The 21,029-nt window shown below is 38.6% G+C and overlaps 1 long non-coding RNA gene across 3 annotated transcripts in view; it reads right to left on the minus strand.

Annotated features, from left to right (window-relative positions):
• Positions 1–21,029, minus strand: part of LOC102026663 — a 38,735-nt gene that overhangs the window by 9,707 nt on the left and 7,999 nt on the right. For 2 of the 3 annotated variants that reach the window (XR_261487.1, XR_261485.1), the window contains exons 1-2: positions 10,815–11,090; positions 2,374–2,460 (exon numbers count right to left, since the gene is read on the minus strand). This is a non-coding gene — a long non-coding RNA (uncharacterized LOC102026663). Of the gene's footprint in view, positions 1–2,373; positions 2,461–10,814; positions 11,091–21,029 lie in introns of those variants that run through there. The other variant, XR_261486.1, reaches the window with a different exon arrangement.

The following is a 21,029-nucleotide window of genomic DNA, read 5'->3' on the forward strand; positions in this document are numbered from 1 at the left end:
CTTTTAATAGACTATTTTTAGAACAAACTTGTAGAAAAATTAAGAAGATAGTACAGAGTTTCCTTGTACCACCCTCCACTCCATTTTCACTTTTATTAACATCTAATAATAGTGTGGTACACTTGTTACAATTAATACACTAATTCTGATTCACCACTATCAACTAAAGTCTAATTTATTCATATCTCACTGGTTTTCACTTACTATCTCTCTTCTCTTCCATGATCCCATATAGGATAGCATGTTACCCATGGGTGTCGTGTCTCCTTTAGGCTCTCCAAAACTGTGACAGTCTCTTGGTTGGTTTTGATTACTTTAGTAATTTTAGGTAACACTCATCAGATATATTATACAATGCCCCTTTCTGAGTTTATCTGATATTTTTCTCATGATTAGGCTGGAAATATGTGTTTTGAGGAGGTAGACCAGAGAGATAAAGGTCTGTTTTCATCATATCATCTAAAAGGTACAGATTATTAACATGACAGCACTACTGATATTGACTTTGATCATCTTGGTCAGGTAGAATATTTCAAACTTCACTTTACAGTGACTCTATACTTAGTTACTTTTATATTCTGTTCATTTGAAGGAAATCACCATATACATCCCTCACTTAAAAAGTGGGAAGTTATGCTGCCTCCGTTTAGAGTGGGGTATACTAAGTTATTTGGAGTTTTCTGCAGAGGAGATTTATGTCTCTTTCTTTTTATTATTTTATTCAAAAATTTATTAACATAAGCATGAACTCATAGATATTTATTATATAGTTTGGGCTATAATCCAATACTACTTTTTTATTCTATTACTTTAATTTTCTTAACTTGATGAATTGGTGGTCTTCCTATGTTTCTTTGATATGATTTGATTTTTTGGGAGGTTTTGTGAAAATTTATTTATGGAATTATAAAATGTTCCAGAATGATCTTGTATATTTACTGCCCCAGAACTAAGACCAGCTATTTCTCTAAGAATCACCTGTTCCCTGTACTGGGGAATGCTTTTGAACCCAGTTGTCCACTTTCAGGTACAATCCTAACCTCATTATTTCCCATCTTGCCCGCAAACCACTTTCCCAAAGCTACAGAGAAGTTGGGTTTTGATCAAATCCCTGAGGTTCGAGAATTGGCAAACTTGAATTCCTCCAAGTAACAAAAGCCTCACAAAGAGCGATGATGGTAATATGCCCAGTCTTCTGTTAAGCCTGTACCTTAACCCAGGATGCCCCTCAGCTGCCAAGGTTTGCCATATGCCAGTCCTTATAAGCTCCCCAATTGCATTTTCAGTCTGTTTTTTCTTATAGAAGAATATCTTAGAGGAGTACGGACTGTGACCTTGGAGAGTCCAAAGTTTAAGGAGGAAGAACTTCAAAAGGCTGGCTCCTCAGTTGGTGTTAAACAGGACTTTTGTTTGAGCACTACATTCAGGAATGATTGTTCTGCCTGTATGAACTGTTCTGAATAGTGTACACTCAGGGAAATGTCTGACCTGCTTGTCAAACGGTGGAGCAGAATTATGTTTCTAAGCAGCAGCAAATCCCTTGGCAAAAGAGATTGCTTTAAAACCTCAGGAAGTTGTTAGTACTGAGTAATTAATAATAAGAAAATGCTTGCACATTAAGAGAATATACTAAAACTAACATCACCTCACACAGAACAGGTAGGAGTAGCATGAGTACACACACAGCACCTACAACTTTTTTCTCAAGGCATCCTCTCCTAGTTAGCTTGCACATTTAGGAGGATTTTTAAATTATGAGAGGCATTTAAATACTGTACTAAGTGTTCATAAAAATTCACATTTAGGAAGCTTCAGTGAATACAAACTGCTGCTAAAATGGCCTCCTTGGATATTTTTTGTTTGTTTAATTTTCAAGTTATGTTTGCACAACAACACCACATGTTGGCATCCTCTGGTTAAGGAAACTACCCAGGATTCTAACCTATGAGATGAGTATATAGTCCCGATAGCCAAGCACCACAAGCATTCTAGTCCTATAAACTAGAGCACCAGCATGTACCTGTCAAAACATTGCACTCTATCGCAAGGGAGAGAGAATAAGTCAAATTCAATTTTGAAAATGTAATGTGTCCATTTAAAAACCACTGTTCACAGCATGGTTAGGGAACCAATTTTCAGAGGAGCAGGTCAGAAGCGGTAAACAAATTCCCACAATAAGCAGCTGCTGATGTACACTGTCTGAAATGAAAGATATATATTCATGACCAGAGTGGGCTCAAAAAAATTAATTCAGAGAAGTTTTTTTTTTTTTTTTTAACCTTCCCTGGAGTAGGCGATTCTTAAATAAATGATCAATAGCTGACTTGAGCTAAATGGAAGGACTTGTCCAGGATCAGGCAAGTAATTACTTACAGTGATGAGCTGAGGAAGTAAGGCAGCCAGGGACATGGTAGCATTAATCATGACTTTAAACCATCTCTCCCTTTCCAGTTGAATCATCTGCAAAAAAAAAAACACTGAACAACTTGGTCCACTAGAAAATTCATAGATCAGGGTGTGTATTTCAGACAACTCCATTTTCAGAACAACCCCCCAGAGTGAGGAGAAAGAATTATTAATGGGAAGCAGTATCGTTTTGCACCTTTTAAGAGACACTGGAATTACTGGTTAGCTGAGAGAGGCTGAGTGAGTCGGGACTGGGGAGGTGAATGAGACATGAGCAATTTGGGCCTGTAAATATCTGTTTAGTTCCCTGCGGGGGATTGAGGATAGAACATTTGCTTCATTTGGTCCTCAGAACAAATACCCACAGCTGGTGCTGAAACTTTCAGCCTCTCCAAGCTGGGCCAAGATGAAAAGGCTAATGTGGAATAAGTCTGGCACTTGCGCCTTGGAAGTGCCTTCATTTTTTCCTAAGGGTGATCCACCAACAAGCCTGTGGAAGAAAATGATAGCACAGTGTGGCAAAATAGAAGGAACTCTGGCTGTACAGATAGAGTAACCCCTCAAATTCCCCTTCTATGAATCCAGGAACTCTTGTTCCAGTAGATAAGCATAGCCATAGTTCATGCAGCAAACAATCTATTGGTCATTAGGGAGACTATGCCAAAAAAATTTATAACCATAGAAATGATATGGTAGATCATATATTGTATGGAATAATTTTCTAAACAAAAAAGTGAAATAAAGTTAGAAACAGAAGAGTATGTATAGTTTATTTCCATTTGTAGAAAAGAACACATACCTCCAAATACTTTACATGTTATTACATATACATAGACATTTTTGGGAAAATAGCCAAGAAACTATCATTTTAAGAAGTAGGGATTGGAGTCACAGGGAGAGGGATTAACATTTTCCCTTCAGTTTGTTTTTTTTTTAACTGAAAACATATTTTGATTACAAAATTAAAGTCCAGTTAATTAAAAGCTCCCCTTTTATTGAGAGAAATTTGGATCTAAGTGTTGGCAGCTTTAGCTCTCATTTTGTCACCAATGACCAATAAGCAATTACTAAAATGACCACCAGAGGGTTTAGAGTGGACTACAGCAGTTGCATGACCTTGAATAAGTGCCTTCCATTTATGTTAAATAAATGAACAGTTCAGACTAGACTTGGGATGTTCAAAGGAAAGGGCACCTCTCCTGTCCTGGCTGAGGGTGTGGAAGGCTAGAGGAGAAGCAGAGAGATTCCAGATGCTGTGAGTATATCTTTATATCCCGAGTGGATTCATCCTTATTAAGTGTGCATATATGAAGCTTCCACGTAAATTTTAAGGAAAGGCTTCTAAGACTAAAATATATTGAAAAAATTGTAATTTCATGGATCTCAATATATATGTAAAACATTTGTTATCATAATATTGAGTGCTTGTAACATGTTAAGCATTGGACTAATGACTTTATCTGCAGCCTTTATATTAACTCTTACAATAACCGATGCAGTAGCTACTATTATCATCTATTATGGCTTGTGTCTCGATGTCCCCCCGACCCAAAGCCTCATGTGGTCATAGCTAGGGCTTTTCAGAGGTGGCTGGATCTAGGGTATGTGATGCTGGGATTATATGTGTGATGCTGGCAGTAAGGGCGTGTGATTACTACATTAGTCCACCGGTTGATTTGGCATAGTTCTGGGTGTGGAGAATGGAAAGGCCAACCCTAGGTGTAAGTGCTACCTGTGCTAAGGGAGTATAGCCTGAATGGACTAGAAGGAAAAGTAAAAGGGCTGCTGTAGTCACTTGCTACTTGTTGCTTCACTACCTTGCTGCTTTGCTATCTTGCTGCCTTGTTGCCTTCAGCCACCATGAACTCTTTCTCCTCTGTGATGCCCCTTTGCCATGACACTGTGCCTTGGAGCTAGACAATTATGAACAGAAACTTCTACAGACTGTGAGTTACAATCAACCTTTCCTTGATTAACTTTGAGTGCTGGGGTATTTTGTCTCAGCAATGAGAAAAGTAACTACAACATCATCCTCATGTTAAAGTTAAGGAAAGTAATAACTTTTCTTGCTTTGGCCTATATCCTGCAGTAAGAGAATGTTGAAGCAAAGATGGAGAACAAATCCAAAACCATTCCAGTCCATGTACTTAATTATATAAGATGCCTGACAGGCACCAGAACAGGAGAAAGTATGTTCCCAGCTTACCTATCCCACTGGATAAGCATGGTAAGGTACATGCTTGGCCCATGATGCTGAGAGGGTCTAGGAATGAGCAGTATTACTTGGAAGCTTGAGAGAAAATACCACATCATGGGCTTTACCCTAGAATGACTAAGTCAATATCTCTTGGAGGAAGGTCCTGCCATTTACGTTTTAGTAAGACCTTTAGAGGATTCATAGTTTTCTTCAGGTCTGAGAAGTGATCTGAAACTAGTGCCCTGTGCTCTGCTCAAGTAGAGTGGATCTCATTCTTCCTGAACATTAGAATTGTCTGGAAAGTTTTTTAAGACTTTTGATGCTCAAACCCTAATACTGCCCAAGTAAATCACAGATGAAGCCTGGAAGTGTATATTTTTAGTATCTGCCTAGATTAGTACAATGCACAGCCAAAGTTGAGAATCATTTTTCTAGACATAGCACTCGAGTGAGTCTGTGTTTTGTTGCAAACTGAAATCACCAGTGAGGATTAAAAATGACTGATGCCTGAACCTCAGAGGTTTTATTTTAGCTTTTCTGGAGAGTGTTCTGAACTTTGGAAATTTTTAACCCCTCTCCCAAAACTTGAACACATGATCAGTTAAGAACTACTCTAAGAGGTATTGGAGGGAAGGCCCAGAACAAACCTGGTTTCTGATCCTACCTGGTTTTGTCCTCCTATATAGAAGTAGCTGGTGCCTGAGGCTAATAGCAAAGTTGTTCCAATGGATTTCCCACTAGGTCCTGGGCACTCTGAGCAAACTCCTAGGAACCTGAAGACATTTATTTGTCAACCTGACCACAATGTAAAAGTTTCACTGCATGTAATTGCTTCCTCCAAACCCTTAGACCAGTAAAGATGAAGATACTGCAGTTTGTGAGTCTGACACTTATTTAGTTGTAAACTCAGAAATCTGAGTCATGGATCCCAGTGAGCAGATAAAATTGCTGCCTGTTGAGAAGGAGAAGCTCAAAGGAAATAAACTCAGACCCAAAGTACTCCAGAGAAAAGTAGGCCTTTCGGGGATGAACAATGCATCATACCTTTTAATGAACAGGATGTATTCACTTGGGTCTCATGTTAATTTAGAGCTCATGCTAATCCCAGTTGAGGAGTCAAAATTTGCATTTATATAGAGGCTGAATACTCTATCCAAAGACATCTAGTCTGAAAATTTATTTTAGTGAGGTTAAAATGACATCTTAGGGCAGGGGTGGTGAACAAAACACAAGGTTTTAAATCAGATCCAAATTTAAGTCTGGCTTATATATTTTACTAGTTAGGTAAGTTGTTCCATTTCTTCAAGCCATTATTTCTTTTTGTATAAAATAGGAATAATATCTCTTTCACTGGTTAATTAATAAAAACCAAATAAAAGGATGTATACAAGGCACTTATCCCAGTGATTCAAAGGTTATAGGCACCAAATTGATGTGAGTCTCCGTCCCTCATGTTACTTTTTTCAAACAAATAGAAGACAAGATGGATTTGTTACCATTAATTGAAATCCTCTCTGATACCGTAATGTGCAGCTATAGGATATTACCCAGACCAGTCAAAGCCAACTTTCCCTTCTTAGGAACCTTGTGAATTCTCCAAGTTCTGCATTAACCAAAGGGACTGCCAGAATTTACATTAAGGAAAACTAACATCAGAAACTACAGAGCAGTGAGAGACTGACAGCCAGCCAAGCAGAAGGAACTAAGAAATTGAAAATTTTAGAATGGGATAGAACTTCGTCCGTTTACCCATAACTCGATCATCCCAGACATCCATAAAAATATGTCCTCTAATGTTTCTATCTCAATCCCAGGCTCCCAGCACTCCCTGTCTTATCCACTTCATCTCCCTTCTGTCCTGCTATGCCAGCATAATCTTTCCCCCAAGAAATCTGTTTTAGAAGTAACCCAAAGGTCAAATATAGTATTAGTCACATTTGGTAATATTTTCCCCTCCTTAGGGTCACAAACCTCAGTTCTGCCCTAACTGACCCCTGCCAATTTCCAGCCCTTATTTGAATAAGATGTAAAAATAGATTCTGGTAATGAGGTTCAGGTAATTGAGCAAAGATAATGTTTAATCAAAGATAATGTTTCTCCTTGGATCAAAACTCAAACCATGAAATGAAAGCACATGCAAAGCAGAATAAAGGGGACTGGTTACTAGCAGAGGGGGTGTATGCTACGGAGGTGAGGACCAAACAAACCAGTCCTATCAAGAAGACTTCCACTGATCCAGAGTCAAGAATTCACACCAACCGCTCTATTGTTCAGCTCTTCAGGGGGCAACTATAGCAGCCTGCCTCACCTAGCACTGTGGCCATGTCCTCTGCTCTGAAGGACCTCCTCCAGGACCGCTTCATGCCACCCATTTATGGACTTCTGATATCTCCTCTGTCTTTATCTCATGTCCTTCCATGGCTGCCTGTTGTATGCTTTGTTCTCTTGGAAATAAGATAGCTGAAGGTATAAACCTACCATGTTGTCCTCACCAATGATTTTAAGGACAGCATTTTTAGAATTACTCCAAATCCATTCTCCACTCACTGCTCCTCTGGGAAGCTCTAAACTTTGATATCCAATGCTTGTTGGGCAAAGCTACCTTGATTTCCCACTGAAATCTAAATCTAACATATCTAAAACTTAGTATATCCCCCCAGATGTTTTCTATTTTTTATAATTTCTCTCATTGAAAGATGCATCCAATAATAAATACCTAAGTCAAAAATCATCTATGATCTTTCATTCTCCCATACCTAATTATCAACACAGCTTAATAGTTTAATTTTTGTTTTCATTCATCAGATGGGTCTAGAATCTGTTTATTTACTGTTCAGCAGGCTTGATGCATATAAGAAATTAATATCAGTAAAATGTAGTTTTCATTCACTTGCTTAGTAAGTATGTATTGAAGCTTTATCCATTGATAGATATTTCTCTAGGACCTTGGATAAAGAGAAAAACAAACCAGAGACTTTTCCCTTGAGAAGTCATCCACTAATATAGGAGTAAGGAAAAAACTGACTCATATGTCAGTGACTAAGTCCAGAACTGACTATGATGGCTAACATAAAACCTCTTAATCTTGAACATTTTGAGAAGGTCTCATAAGGAAAGGAAGGTCTCATAAGGAGAATTTGAGTAGGAGGTAAAGGTTACAATAAAGGATAAGAAGATACTACTGCCCTTATTACCATCATTACCGGTTAATTGGTTTATTAAAGAACTTTCTGTATACAAGGCTTTGTGTTCATAGCTCTAAGATATTTTCTTATTCAACTCTTATAAAAACCCAGTGTGATAGAGACAATAAAATCATTTGTGTTTTGCTCATTAAGAAACTGAAGTTCACAGAAGTTGACTATTGCCCAAAGTCGTACATTTAGTAAAGAGCTGGGGCTCAGGCCCCGGTCCATTCCTTGAATCTCTAGGCCTCATAGAGAATGATGTGTCTAACAGAACAGAAGATAAATTTTACAGGAATGCCACACGTGAGGCTCAAATTACATTCTCCAGTATGAAGGTCCTTGGGCAGATGCGGCTTCTAGCACTTTGTACCTAGTCCAAATTGAAGATTGTACTGTGAATGCAAAATACAGTTCACATTTTGAAGACTTTGTATAAACAGAAGAGTGCAGAATATCTCAATCATAATTGTCATATTGCTTGCACACAGAAATGGCAATATTTAGATATACTAGCTAGGCAAAATATATTTTTAAAATTCATGTTATCTGTTTCTTTTTAGTTTTTCTGTGTGGCTACTAGAAAATGTCAGATTACATGTGAGATGCACAGCTGTGGCTTGCGTTGGACGGAAATGGGTTAGAGACGTTGAAAGGTGGTGAGATGACTATCAGTGAACTGCAGGAGAAGATAGCTCAGAAGTATTAAGACCTGAATTGCAGGCTCAGAAAGATGAGTCACTTTTGAATGAGAGCAAGGGCAGCATCTCCCAGTGGAGGGAACAGCTGAGGAGGAACCTTTAATGGAATTCTTCATTAGGGGCCTTTGGTAATTCTACTGCAAAGAGAAGTACGTTGTCAGTTTACAATTACTATGCCAGTTGGAGAACTACTCTTTTGTGAAAATAGTAGGGAAGGCAGGTCCTCAGAAATCCCAGATTGTAATTTGCTCATCCTCGAAAATTTCAAGTGTATTTTCTCTGACTTAAGGTGGCACTCTAATAAATTAAAGATACTTTCTCTCAGATGAAAGATTGCACTTCTGTCTATAAATTGGAGCCCGAAGTACTGGCTTGAAAGTTATTATGCATTTCCTTTTTAAAAATACTCATGCCAAGTTTTCTGCAGTGGAGACGCCGTGGTTGTGGGTGAATAAAAAGTTGAGGTGACACTTTATGGGAAAGTGCGTGGTCTTTGGAGTCAGATAGATCTGAGTTCCAACCCTGGCTCTTCCACTTACTGGCTGGTCTCTTAGCTACTCTGAATCTAAACCATCTCATCTGTAAAATGGACCCACCTACTAACCTATTCACAGAGAGGTTGTAAAAGCTAAGTGAGTGAGGGGAGGTAATGCATCTAGCATGGTGTCTTGAATGTGGAGGAAGGTCAGAGAATGATAGACACACCTACTTACACCCACCTTTTCACGCCTAATGTGAGAACTGCACCCTTGATTTTTAGACATACTGACTATTAATGCTAAATGGGCAAGAGCAGGCAGCTATCTGTACAGCTTCCTAAGGTGCCAGAGAGCTGCCTAAATCTGCTCTGCTCCAGGCTGTCTAAAGCAGTCTTTGAAATGTTCCATTAATGACAAATGAACTGAGAATACACCATTTTTATAGTAAGCAGAGATATTTAAATGAGATGGAGATGTAGTCTCCCAAACCAAGAAGGATTTTAAGAGACCTTTCATATGTTGATTGAATCTTAAGCCTGGACTTGCAGAGCTGAGCAACACAGTCAGAAATACGGAGAATCTGGTCATTCAATCAAACGTGATGATTCCTTTTACTTTAGCCCTTTACACAAATACAAATAACCCAGCCAGTTCTGAATTAATTACACCTATCCCTAGAAGTGTAGACTGGATATTTTATGATATGGATTTTTAATATTTGCAGCAGGTCTTTGAATTCTGTTTGAACCCTGAGCATGAGGACAATTTTATCCATACTTGACACCCCAACAATGGCTCTAGTGCCGACCAAATATTTAAGTAGATGAACCAATGAATGAATGATCTGGTGAGAAAACCAACACATTTGTACATGCTTTGATGGGGAATGAATCCACTATTGTACAAGAGAGATGTGTTGGACTGGACAGAATTGCTCAAACCTAGTTATAACTGAAGAGTCAGAGGGATGATTTTTAAATTATAGATACCCCTTTCCCTGATTCTAACTTTGTATTTCTAAGCTGTGGAGAAAAAAATCTTCTACACAGGCATTTTGTAAAATCAAACAGGCTTGGGACTCCCTGTCTCAGGGGAATATGAACAGCTACCAGGCAAAATTCATTGAGGGCCCAATCAGAATCCTGAAAATCTTCCCTTCTGGGAGAAGACAGCTTAATGGACATGTCAACAAAGAAAGTAGATTCCAAATGTTTTGAAGTGGTGATAAATAATTAATTCTTTCCAAAGGAAAATGGATAGGTGTTCTTTAAATACACTAAAGAACATACATTTTAATACAAAAAGTCATCACAGGCTTTTCGGTGAGCATTTAAAGCAAAGGCGATCATAAATGACATCTGTTGCATCATGAGCAGGACAGACTTTTCTCTGGTAACCTCTGTTGCCACATTAATAAAAGAAAAGTGAGATTTATGTAGGTTGTTTTGAAGTCAGACTGGCAACTGACATGATTCTTTTCCAAATATGCTCAGCCAGGCAGGAAGGAAACATACCAGTATGGAAGCATATTCAGAAAGTCAGGGACTTTGGCTATCACGTTTCTACTGTGTAATGTAGCAGGGCAATTTATGGAAGGCTAAGGATGCCTGTGTGGTTGTAGTATTTCACAAAGCAAGGGCAAGGTGGGCAGTGAGATTTTACATGAACATCTCAAGCTCAGAGGCCAGAGTGGAGTAAATGCTCTAACATATCATTGAAAGTATATTCCAGCAGCCTTTCCTCACTTCAGGATTCTAGTGTTAGTGTGCTTATCAGAAGATCGGTCAATACGAACGAATTCAAATATAGGAGGGAAGAGATTCGTATCCATTAAATAAATGCTTACTCAGCTGTTGTGGCTTGGCATAGAGTTGCAGGTGAATCAAGTAATCCTCTCTGCTTCCATTTCTCAAGGTCATTTGCAAAATGACAGCTTAGTTATGGCTAGAGAGAGTTGTTTGGTTAACAATGATATCTCTCAGGATAGCCAATCTAAATAGAATCAGAAGGTATCAAGCAGTATAGACAGAAAGGCAAAGGTGATCAGCAGTAGTCATTTGACTTAAATTTAGTTGGACTTCATAGATTTTTAATTTCTGCTCTTCCCGTGACTGGCAGTCTGAGCTTGGACAAGTTAACTTTCTAATCCTGTTGTCCATCTGTAAAAGGAAATGAAAATAGTATCTAGGGTTATCATGGGGATTAAATAATTACCTTAAACCTCCTATCTGAGTGACCCCTGCTTCTTAGCTCAGCTTTATGATCAGGTGATATTCTCCATGTGTTGGAAGTATGACTGAACTGCAAGGTCTATTTTCAAAGGTAAATAAATCACACTTGCTCTAAACTTTCAGTTACTCTTTAAGCCAGTGTAATAAAGTGTTTCAGTCTCACTCATTCTCTAAAGGCTGAAGTGAAGAGGAACCTTCAGCTTCACTGAGACCAGCTGAAAACTTCTGACTTGAAGTTCAGTCACTCATTCTCCAAGGCAAGTGCCATGAAGCCAGTCATCTGTGGCACCATAAATCAATATCTAATTTGCGTCAAATATGTCAACAAGTTAAGAAAAAGACAGTCAGGCTGCTACTTTTGGCACTTATAGTCTCTCTGGCAGCTAATTTACAAGCTAAATTGAATCATCAGCACCCAATTAAACTTCTCCTGCATCACAGCACAAAATGCTCGTTTTTATTTTCTTGATGAAGGAGGGAAAATGGAGAAGGAAGGGAAAGCTATTATGGTCTCATCTATGTGTTTCCATGAATTAGAGTTATGTTTCACTCTCGAATTCATCTAGTTTCCCAAGTCTAGAGAAGTAAGGAAATGTTATAATTATATTTCCTGGTTGCCTACATATTTATCTCCTTTGCTACACTCTCAGTTACTCATTAAACTCCCACTGACTCAATCAAGGTTAAAAAATTTATCTGCAGAGATCTCAATATCCGCTGCAGTCCCCAAGCACCCATGAGCTAGCAGCTTTTGTATGGAATATCATCCAGGGAAGGGGTTCATCATTTCTAGATGGGACCTGCCAATGAAATATTAAAGTCTTTTTGGTCTCTGCAACCACCATTAAAAAGCAACTGTTCTGTCTAACTGGAACAAAAGGGAAGTTATTCCTCTTGGCAGGAAGGTTGCCAAGATGGAAACCGTACTGCCCAGTAGCAGCTTCCTAAGCCTTCTGTTGATACCCCTCGTTGCCTGTCTTGACCCTGCCTGATACACCTATGTGCTATCCAGGCATAAAGACTAGTTAGCGTTCCTTAGTTTTTACCAAAGCCAATCTCATTTCTGCCTGGGTTCTGACTCATGCCCACATTTCCTGTGTACCACCTCAATCTTGCCCATTAGGCTGGATGTTTGGATAAAATCTGCTCCACATATAAATAAAGCCCTTTCTTTAAAACTTACAGCTCAAGACTGTCCTTTCAGTTTTCCCAGTTCAGTCTCCCCTAGGCTTAGTTTTGGTTTGGGCTCCACCAAATCAGATCCTGAGTCAAATATTTGGGTCGAATACCTTGTCAGGAATCACTTCAAGGGAAGGAAGGAAATCAAATGAAACAGAGTGTGTTAACAAAGAGGTTACTGTCCTGGGCGACCTGTACTCAGTCCTACTAGGCACTGTCCAAGAAATGGTCTGGCAACAATTTAGAGTCTTGTGGATGAGTGAGGAAGGTGAGGACTTTATTAACAAACTTCCATCTCTCTCCACTGGATGAGGGTCTCTTCTACAACATCCCCCAACTAAACTTCCCTCAGAGCATCCAGCTTTCCCCAAAGTCAAATTATCCTCCACACTCAAAGAAAGCAATCAGGCAGGAATCTCAGCAGGTCATGGGATATCTGTGCTGCTCTCCCAATAGGCTGGCAGGATATAACCAGCCATGAACAGTCTGCAATAAAGACACTTCCTACCTCAGAAGGAGCACAACCTTATTAGTCATTTGCTGAATGGTTCAGTATCAATCAGAGACACTGTTGTAGTAGTGGTTCTCCCCTTCCAAGAACACCTCATACAAGAACAACACAGATGAATACACTGAAGCAAATACAGTAAGTCTTCAATTTACCTACAAATGAGTTCCATTCTGGGAGAATGTTCACAAGTTGGATTTGTTTATTAAGTTCAACCAAGTGAGTCATACACTTTTGACACAAATATACAATGTAAAGCATAGAAAAACCAAATACACACAAAAATATAGCACGTTCCTACTATTGTGTACACTGCCACACTGTACAGTAAGCACATAGCAGCATAGCTGTGACAGTGTCCATCAGACACATGAGCTACTTCCATGATTTGTTACATTTACAAATGTTCCTAATGTAAAGTCCATTCATATCTGGTATCTGTGAAAGTTTGAAACTTGAATGTTCGTAATCCAAGGATATATACTGTATGTGAGCCATCAAGCCTCAGCTGGCAGAAAAAGTTCAGAGATTTTGCTTGCTACAAAGGGCTTGAAGAGTATATGACCCTCAACCAGCCATGGTGGCGTATTCCTGTAATCTTAACAAGGGGTGAGGGGGTATATATGACATTTTCAAAGAAGACTCCATTGAACACAACAAGTTTCAGTGATCTCTCTATGCCTGGGTCAAAATACTCTTCTGCAATGTGAATTTCAAGCCTATATTTCTCTTTGACCATCAAGAGGACAGAAAAAAATAACTGAAGAACTCCTAATAAATGCTCAGTAGTGCACAGATTTTTCTATAGATTTAATTTTCACAAGAACTTTGGGAAGTAGACGTTTGCAGGCTCATTTTACAGATGAAACTTCTGACATTTGAAGAAATAAACACATTTGCTGAAAGTTGCATAGCAAATCAAAGGACTGTATCTGCAGCCCTCCAAAGTCTCCTTCCTTTGACTTGTTCCGCTTAAAGCAGGAAGGGTCTGCTGGAGAGGTAGAACAGAGCCTGATATTGCTGGCATTTTAGGAACTCTGGGAAGAACACCTTCTCCCTGTCTTTGTCAGGCACCATCACTCCACAGATGCTAAACACCTCCATTCCTGGACTGCAGCTGATACCGAATATTCCACAGTCATCAGTTCATTCCTTTGGGGCAAGCAGACAAAGACCATGTAATTCTCTGGATAGCAGACAAAGACCATGTAATTCTCTGGATAGCACAGCAAATAAATCTACAGACCTTGAGCTAACCCAGGGGAAAGACCTTGTGAATCATCATTTTGTTTCCAGTAGCTAGTACAGAGCTTGGTGTGTTAAAGGCTCTTAGTATTCATCTGTTGCGTAAATGAATAAACCTCAGTATGAATAAATTTAGAAAATATATGAAGGGTATAAGGCTAAATATAAAAGCAGGAAAGAATAAACAATGCAGGCAAAGAGAATTTAGAATTGTTCCTATTTCCTATTAATCCTATTAACCTAGAAATCTGTGTAGAAATTTGTTGTCCATTTCCTTAATCAGTACAGCTAATACTTCCAGCTCCTTTTCCAAAAGTTTCTTCCTTATGTTTGCTTCTTGAGGCCTTACTTGACTTCTAGACATCCCTCTAGACACAATATTCAGAAGAAATTAATTTTATCTGTTTTGCATTTCATTTTATATTTATCTTCTAGATAATATTTAACCCAACACAGGAAGAGATGAGATATACAAATGGGATCTTAGAATTTGAGTTGTTGATCTTCACTGTAGAAAATGTTTGAAATGGTCAGAAAAAGTTCAGAGCTTTTGCTTGCTTCAAAGGGCTTAAAGAGTATACGACCCTCAGCTAGGCATGGTGGCATATTTCTGTAATCTTAAGAAGAGGTGAGAGGGTGTATATGACATTTTCAAAAAAGACTCCATTGAACACAACAAGTTTCAGTGATCTCTCTATGCCTGGGTCAAAATACTTTTCTGTAATACGAATTTCAAGGCTATATTTCTCTTTTCCACAGAGCATACTGTAAGCATAATAAAATACTCCCAGTTTCTACCTACCAGATTCATTAATTTCTTTCAGGATAAAACTGCTAAAAGGTGAACTCCAAACTGAGACATATGCATCAGATTATTTTATTTTATTCCAGTCAGAAAGCTTCTACAAGCTCTTCTTATTCTGTCATAGTGAGACAGGAGGTACAGCATGGCTAAAACTGGCTGGGAAAGGAGGCGTGAGAAGATCCTGGAGCACATGTGCAGAACAGTTCCCAAAACCTTGCAGGAAAACTCAAGCACCTTTTCAACAGAATGGCCTAGACCTGCAGCCCCAATAGTGGGTAATGCTAAAAGGACAGTTCACTTAGTCTTTGGCCACTGTATTCGCTCTTGCAGGGTGGCCCACCTTCAAGCTCTACGGCGTACTTTTCCTACTTTTACTTGACCTAACTCACTTTTGCAGAGCCTGTTTCCTTTCCTACCTTTTAGAAAACTTTGCTATCTTTTGGGCGTGCCTTGACCAATTCTTCCCTTAGGACAGGAAAAATCCAGAAACCACCTCCAGAGGGAGATTCTAGCATCCCAAAGCCGTGTAACAATAGCATTACAAATAGTAAAGTAAAATGATTTTAAAAATTAATAACTGAAACCAGCAAATGGCAAAGTAGGGACTTAAGACTGGCCACAGAGATTCTAACTTGTTTTTACTATTCCCAATTATTAGGTTATGGGAGTGTTAAAAGATCACTATTTTTTAAATAAGATAAAATCGTAAGTCACATATAAATATAAAAGAGCACATATCAAGTATTTCGTTTTCAGTCCAGTTAATGATGAAGGAATTAGTACAATGTCATAACTGGTTCAAAGGGGAACCTCGAGAACAGATATACAAAGGGCCAGGGCTATAGCTCAGTGGCATAAGTGCCTGCCTGGCAAGCACAAGGTCCTGAGCTACATTCCTGGTATGAGGAAAAACACAAAAAACAAAAACCAGATATACACATATAATAAACATTCAGGAATATTGAAGTATATCTTCTAATTTATGCAACACTAGCATCTTCTAATGCAGAAAATCAAATACAGGTTTGCTGGACAAAACTATTTACATTTCTATGACCAAGAACCATCTGCATCACCACCAGATATCTATAGGATTATTTCTACTGCTATAGAACAGAGAATAATAAATATTTACAAAAGTCAAAGACAGTGAAATCACTGGACCCTCTACAATCAGATAACCCTGGAAAGATCTGGAAGACAACTCCAAAAGGATAGCGAACAACCTCTTGTTCATTTCAAAGTCTTTCAATTTTTTCCTGATGCTGGAATGGCATGGGATGAGACATATCTGAGGGGTCAGATGAAAGGACACTATCTAGAAGCCCTTCCTGTCTCTTTTCTAACCAGTCTCTTTCTTACCTTAAAATGAGAGTTAAAAACCCATCTTAGGGCCCAGTTTAGGCAACTATTGGTAGTGTAAACTGAGGCACAACTGAGACCACTGAGACAGGCAGATTTTAAGCAATGTACAAGGACTTTATTGCAGACCAGGTGCAGCCAAGCCAAGGGTAAAAAAACCATTGGCCCTTAGCAAGCCACAAAAGCATATTTTGTAGGGGAGTTTAAGGAGGATAGGGGAGCATTGCTAAGGGGGGTGCAAAATTTTGGGTCTCTGAGTAGGAGGTCTGGGGCTAGCTGATAGGGTGGTGTTGGGTATGGTGGGGCTGCTGGCAGGCATGTTATGTCAATTGTGGTTTTTCATGGAATCAGCCCACTTCAGGTTGAGCTCTGTGGGGCAGCTGCTAGCTGGTTGGGCTGCATGGGGAGGTTGCTGGCTTCCTGTTGAATGTGGTGCTCCTAGAGGCGTGAATAACAGATTTGTTTGGGGAGTTTTTCTCTCCTACCCAGACAAGGGTCTAGTTCGGACACCTGACAACTATGCCAAAGAGGGAAAGAAGAGATTCTGCAGAGACCTCTTAAAAAGAGAGAGAAAATTCAAGCTGCAGCAAGTTTTAAAATTTTTTTATTTTAAAGAGAATAATTTAAAAAAAGAACGATTGCAAAATATCAACAATATAGACAAAAACAAAACGAAGCAAAAACAAAAACAATAACTCAGGGTTCCAGAACAAAATGATAGGAATTAAGAGTGGCTTTATCTTGCATGAAGTTGCTCAGATTATCAGATGTAAGAATGCAAGATTAACCAAACAATTAAAGAGAATAAAAAATAAAAACAAAAAAATTAGAAATAATACAAAGTTTCACTAGACAAGATGGTAGGAATTCACCAATGGTTCTTATATTGCATATTGTTGTCTTAAAATTAGTTGTTCAAAATACCAGATATAAGCATGCATGATTGGTCAAAAAGAAAGAAAGTAGGAATTAATTATTCCTTTCAATAAACCATTAAACATCAGCAATACAGTTATCTCATCTATCCTTTTATATATATGTACATATTTTCCCTTCCTTCTCTCTTTTTCTCCTTTCCCTCGTCCCAGTTGTTCCTTCCTTTCAGCAATTTCTCTCCCTTTCATAATATTTACATTACATTTTGGGTTTTATTTACTCTTTGAGGTCCTTGCACTAGGGAGACAATATGATGTTTACACATGTGAATGTGATTTATTTCACTTATGAGTATGGTTTCTAGTTGCATCCATTTACCTATAAAAGCCTCGAGTTTATCTTTTTTTTAATAGCTGAGTAATACTCCACTGTATAAAAATACCACATCTTTCTTATCCATTCCTCAGTTGACAGGCATTTGGGTGTTTCCAAGATTTAGCTATGACAAATTATGCTGTTATAAACATGGGTGCACATATATCGTTGTGACATGATGTTTTTAATTCTTCTGGGAAAATACCCAGAAGGGGAATAACTGGGGTAAGTGGGACTTCCAATCCTAGTTTTGTGAGGAATCTCCACACTGATTTCCACAGTGGTTTCACCAGTCTACATGCCCACCAGCAGTGGAAGAAGTGTTCCTTTATCCCCACAGTCTCTCCAGCATTTGTTATTGGCTGATTTCTTAGTCATTCTTCCTTTGGTGAGATGGAATCTCAGTGTTGTTTTAATTTGCATTTCTCAAATGACCAGTGATGAATATTTTTCATATATTTATTCACCATTAGTATTTCTTCATCTGAGAAGTATGTGTTTATCTCTGAGAAGTATGTGTTTATCTCAGATACTCATTTTGGGATTGGGTCTTTGAATTTGGGGGCCTGATTTCTGTTAATTCTTTATATGTTCTAGATAGAATTTTTTGTCTGAGAGGCAGTTGGCTGAAACGTTTTCCCAATTCATGGAGTTTCTTTTTACTCTGTTGATAATGTCTTTTGCTGTGCAAAAGCTTTTCAATAGTAGACTCCGGTTGTTAATTCTTTGAAGTATTTCCCATGCAGTTTGGTTTTTGTTCATGAACTCTCTGTCTACTACTGTGTCTTCAAGACTTTTACTTACTTTCTCTTCCAGTAGATTTAGTATTTCTGTTTTAATATTTAGATCTCTGATCCATCTTGACTTTAGTTCAGTGCATGGTGGTAGGCATGGGTCTAGTTTTAGTCTTTGGTATGTGGAAAGCCAGATTTTCTAGCACCACTTATTAAGCTGCAGCAATTTTTAACAGAGTAAAATCACACTGCTCATTTTTTCCACCCTCAAAGAGCTAGTGCCAAGAGCTAATTACCCGTAAAGAAAGGGAATAATCCACTTCACCAGGCAGCCCAGCTTGCTGGTGGCCTTCTCACAGAAGTAGTACTCAAAAAGTGAAAATTAACTTTTAGAAATTTCTGAATTTTGAATATTTGTCAAAAATTCTTCACTCTCTCCCCTTCCTATACCAGTTACATGGCTGTTGCAGAGACAGTCTTGGAGAAGGATCAGTCCTAAACCCAAGTCAGAAACAGTTACTGGTCAATACAGCAGACACAGAGAACCAGGTTATTGTGAATATAGGACAAGATAGTATATAAAATGTTCGATCCAGAATTTGTTACTTTCTAGGTCTTCAGTAATCCCTAGTTTATGATGCTATCTTGCTGCTTCTGAGTGGTTTTAGTAACAGAAAGCCTATCTGATCTTATTCAGTTTCTACTGGAGCAATGGTAACATTTGGTATCAGTCCTTTACTTAATAATTCACATTGTACAATCAAAAAGAAAGGGAAAAAAAGCTCTCATTAGAAAGATTGAGTCTTTCACTTAAAAACTTATTTTCACCCATTCCAAAAGGCCATCAGTTAATGGTGTTCATTTCTATACTGGAAAACCATTATAGATGTTCCTCATCAGAAGACCCTTTTAACAACAGCAGCTCTTAGTCTTGTACTGTCTCATAAAGGACTTTTGTGAGGTTACTGTCTTTCTGTAAATAATCACTCTATTTTACATCCTAAGTATACTTGTAAAGACTCATTGAAGCTATTTAACCTTAATGACACCTGAGCATGGCAAAAGAAAAAGAATGGTGACTTTCCACAAGATACAACACTATGGAAAGGGGAAGGTCTTACTGGATAATTAAACAGGAGGGTGAATAGAATGGTTCATCTAGAGACAGAGTAGTCTAGTGGTTGAAAACACAGGGCTTGGGGAAATATGATAGTCCTTTGACCTTTTCTATGACATTAGTATCACATTAAAGATGTCTCAAGATTAATGTGAGAATTTACTTAATGAGGGCATAAAGAGCAAGTGGCATAAAAGTGATCATAAATTCTAACTATTGCTTCCATGATTATCATACATGTGCCCTGCGGATCAGAATCAGAGACTGTAGTGTCCTCATAGCAGTAAGAGTCATAGAGCCTCCTTCTTGTGGAGAATTAGTGTAGTCAGGAGTCTCTCAGTGAAAATATTCTGTGCCAGATAGTCAAGTTCCTTCTCTAAATGCAAACTAAAAACAAATGCTTTTCTACAGACTTGTAGAGTTTTGTTTTAGGTCTGCTCACATGAAGATTTTGTAAATAAGATCTGTAGCTGGAAACCTTAGGCAGGAGTGAAGGAGCAGAGAGATCCCTCCAAAAGTACGTTCCCTACACTTATTGCTCTGCATTCTTTCTAGAATACAGTTTGGAAATTTCCATTATGCCACCTGGAATCTGTTTTGCCACGGGGAAAAGAAAAGCATAGTTTATTTGAAAAGAGAGAGTTTATTTGTAAAACAGTATATGTTTCAAATGAGACAGGATCCAGAGGTGAGTACAACAACAACCAAAAAACAATCTTCAAAGACAAAGTTCAGACACTCCCTTCCAGGATAGGGTATGTACGGACAAGAACAGATGCAAACCCACACACGCAGGCAGACTAGAGCACCCATACCTGACACTACACTCAGACAGAGAGCGAGGGAGTAGAAGAGGCTGCTTTATTAAATGATGATGCAGATGGGCTAGCGAAAAGGTGTTTGAAGAAAAAAATTTAAAAGGAGATGATTCTCACTCCATCTATATTTAAAAGTAAATCCCCAGGCAAAGTGAATCGGCTCTTCAAAGATGTTTTCCATCAAAGAGCATTCTGAGCTTCAACAACAGGTTCCTCTACAGAATTCCAAATAGACAAATTAACTAGCTTGCTAGAATTCTATAGTCGGCTCTCATTCAATAATTGCAGATTTATGTCCCTGTTAATGAACTTTGGAAATCAGTTTGAAAATCCTAGGCCTTCTCAATTTGGTAATACCCTTAGAGTCCCCCAGTTGAGCTGGGGGTTTGTGTCCGTAATACCCTGACTCTGATTAGTCTGATGAGTCAGGGTATTAGAATCACAAACCCCCAGGTCAACTGGTTTTAAATCAAAATAAGACATTTCTATGCAAGTACTGAAAAGTTTCTGAGTAGTACTTTCCAACGTAAGTATATCAAAGTGATTAAGCAGTGTCACCTGCCATATATTGCTCTCAATGTCCCATTTCCCCCACTGTATTTGTCTGTGTTGCCCTAGACAGATTTCCCTCTGAGGAAATAAATATGGCTGGCTTGATCTCCAGCTTACATCCAAAAATACTAGAGCTCCAACAGAAACAGGACCTGTGAGTTCCAGCAAAACACTTAAGGCTTGTAATCACTCACCAACTCATCCTACAACCATGTGCTCATGTACACAGAGTAGATGGACACATGCTGGTTGTCAGACC

Source organism: Chinchilla lanigera, unplaced genomic scaffold (assembly GCF_000276665.1).
Source record: "Chinchilla lanigera isolate Chin_1 unplaced genomic scaffold, ChiLan1.0 scaffold00030, whole genome shotgun sequence".
NCBI classification, from domain to species: domain Eukaryota; kingdom Metazoa; phylum Chordata; class Mammalia; order Rodentia; family Chinchillidae; genus Chinchilla; species Chinchilla lanigera.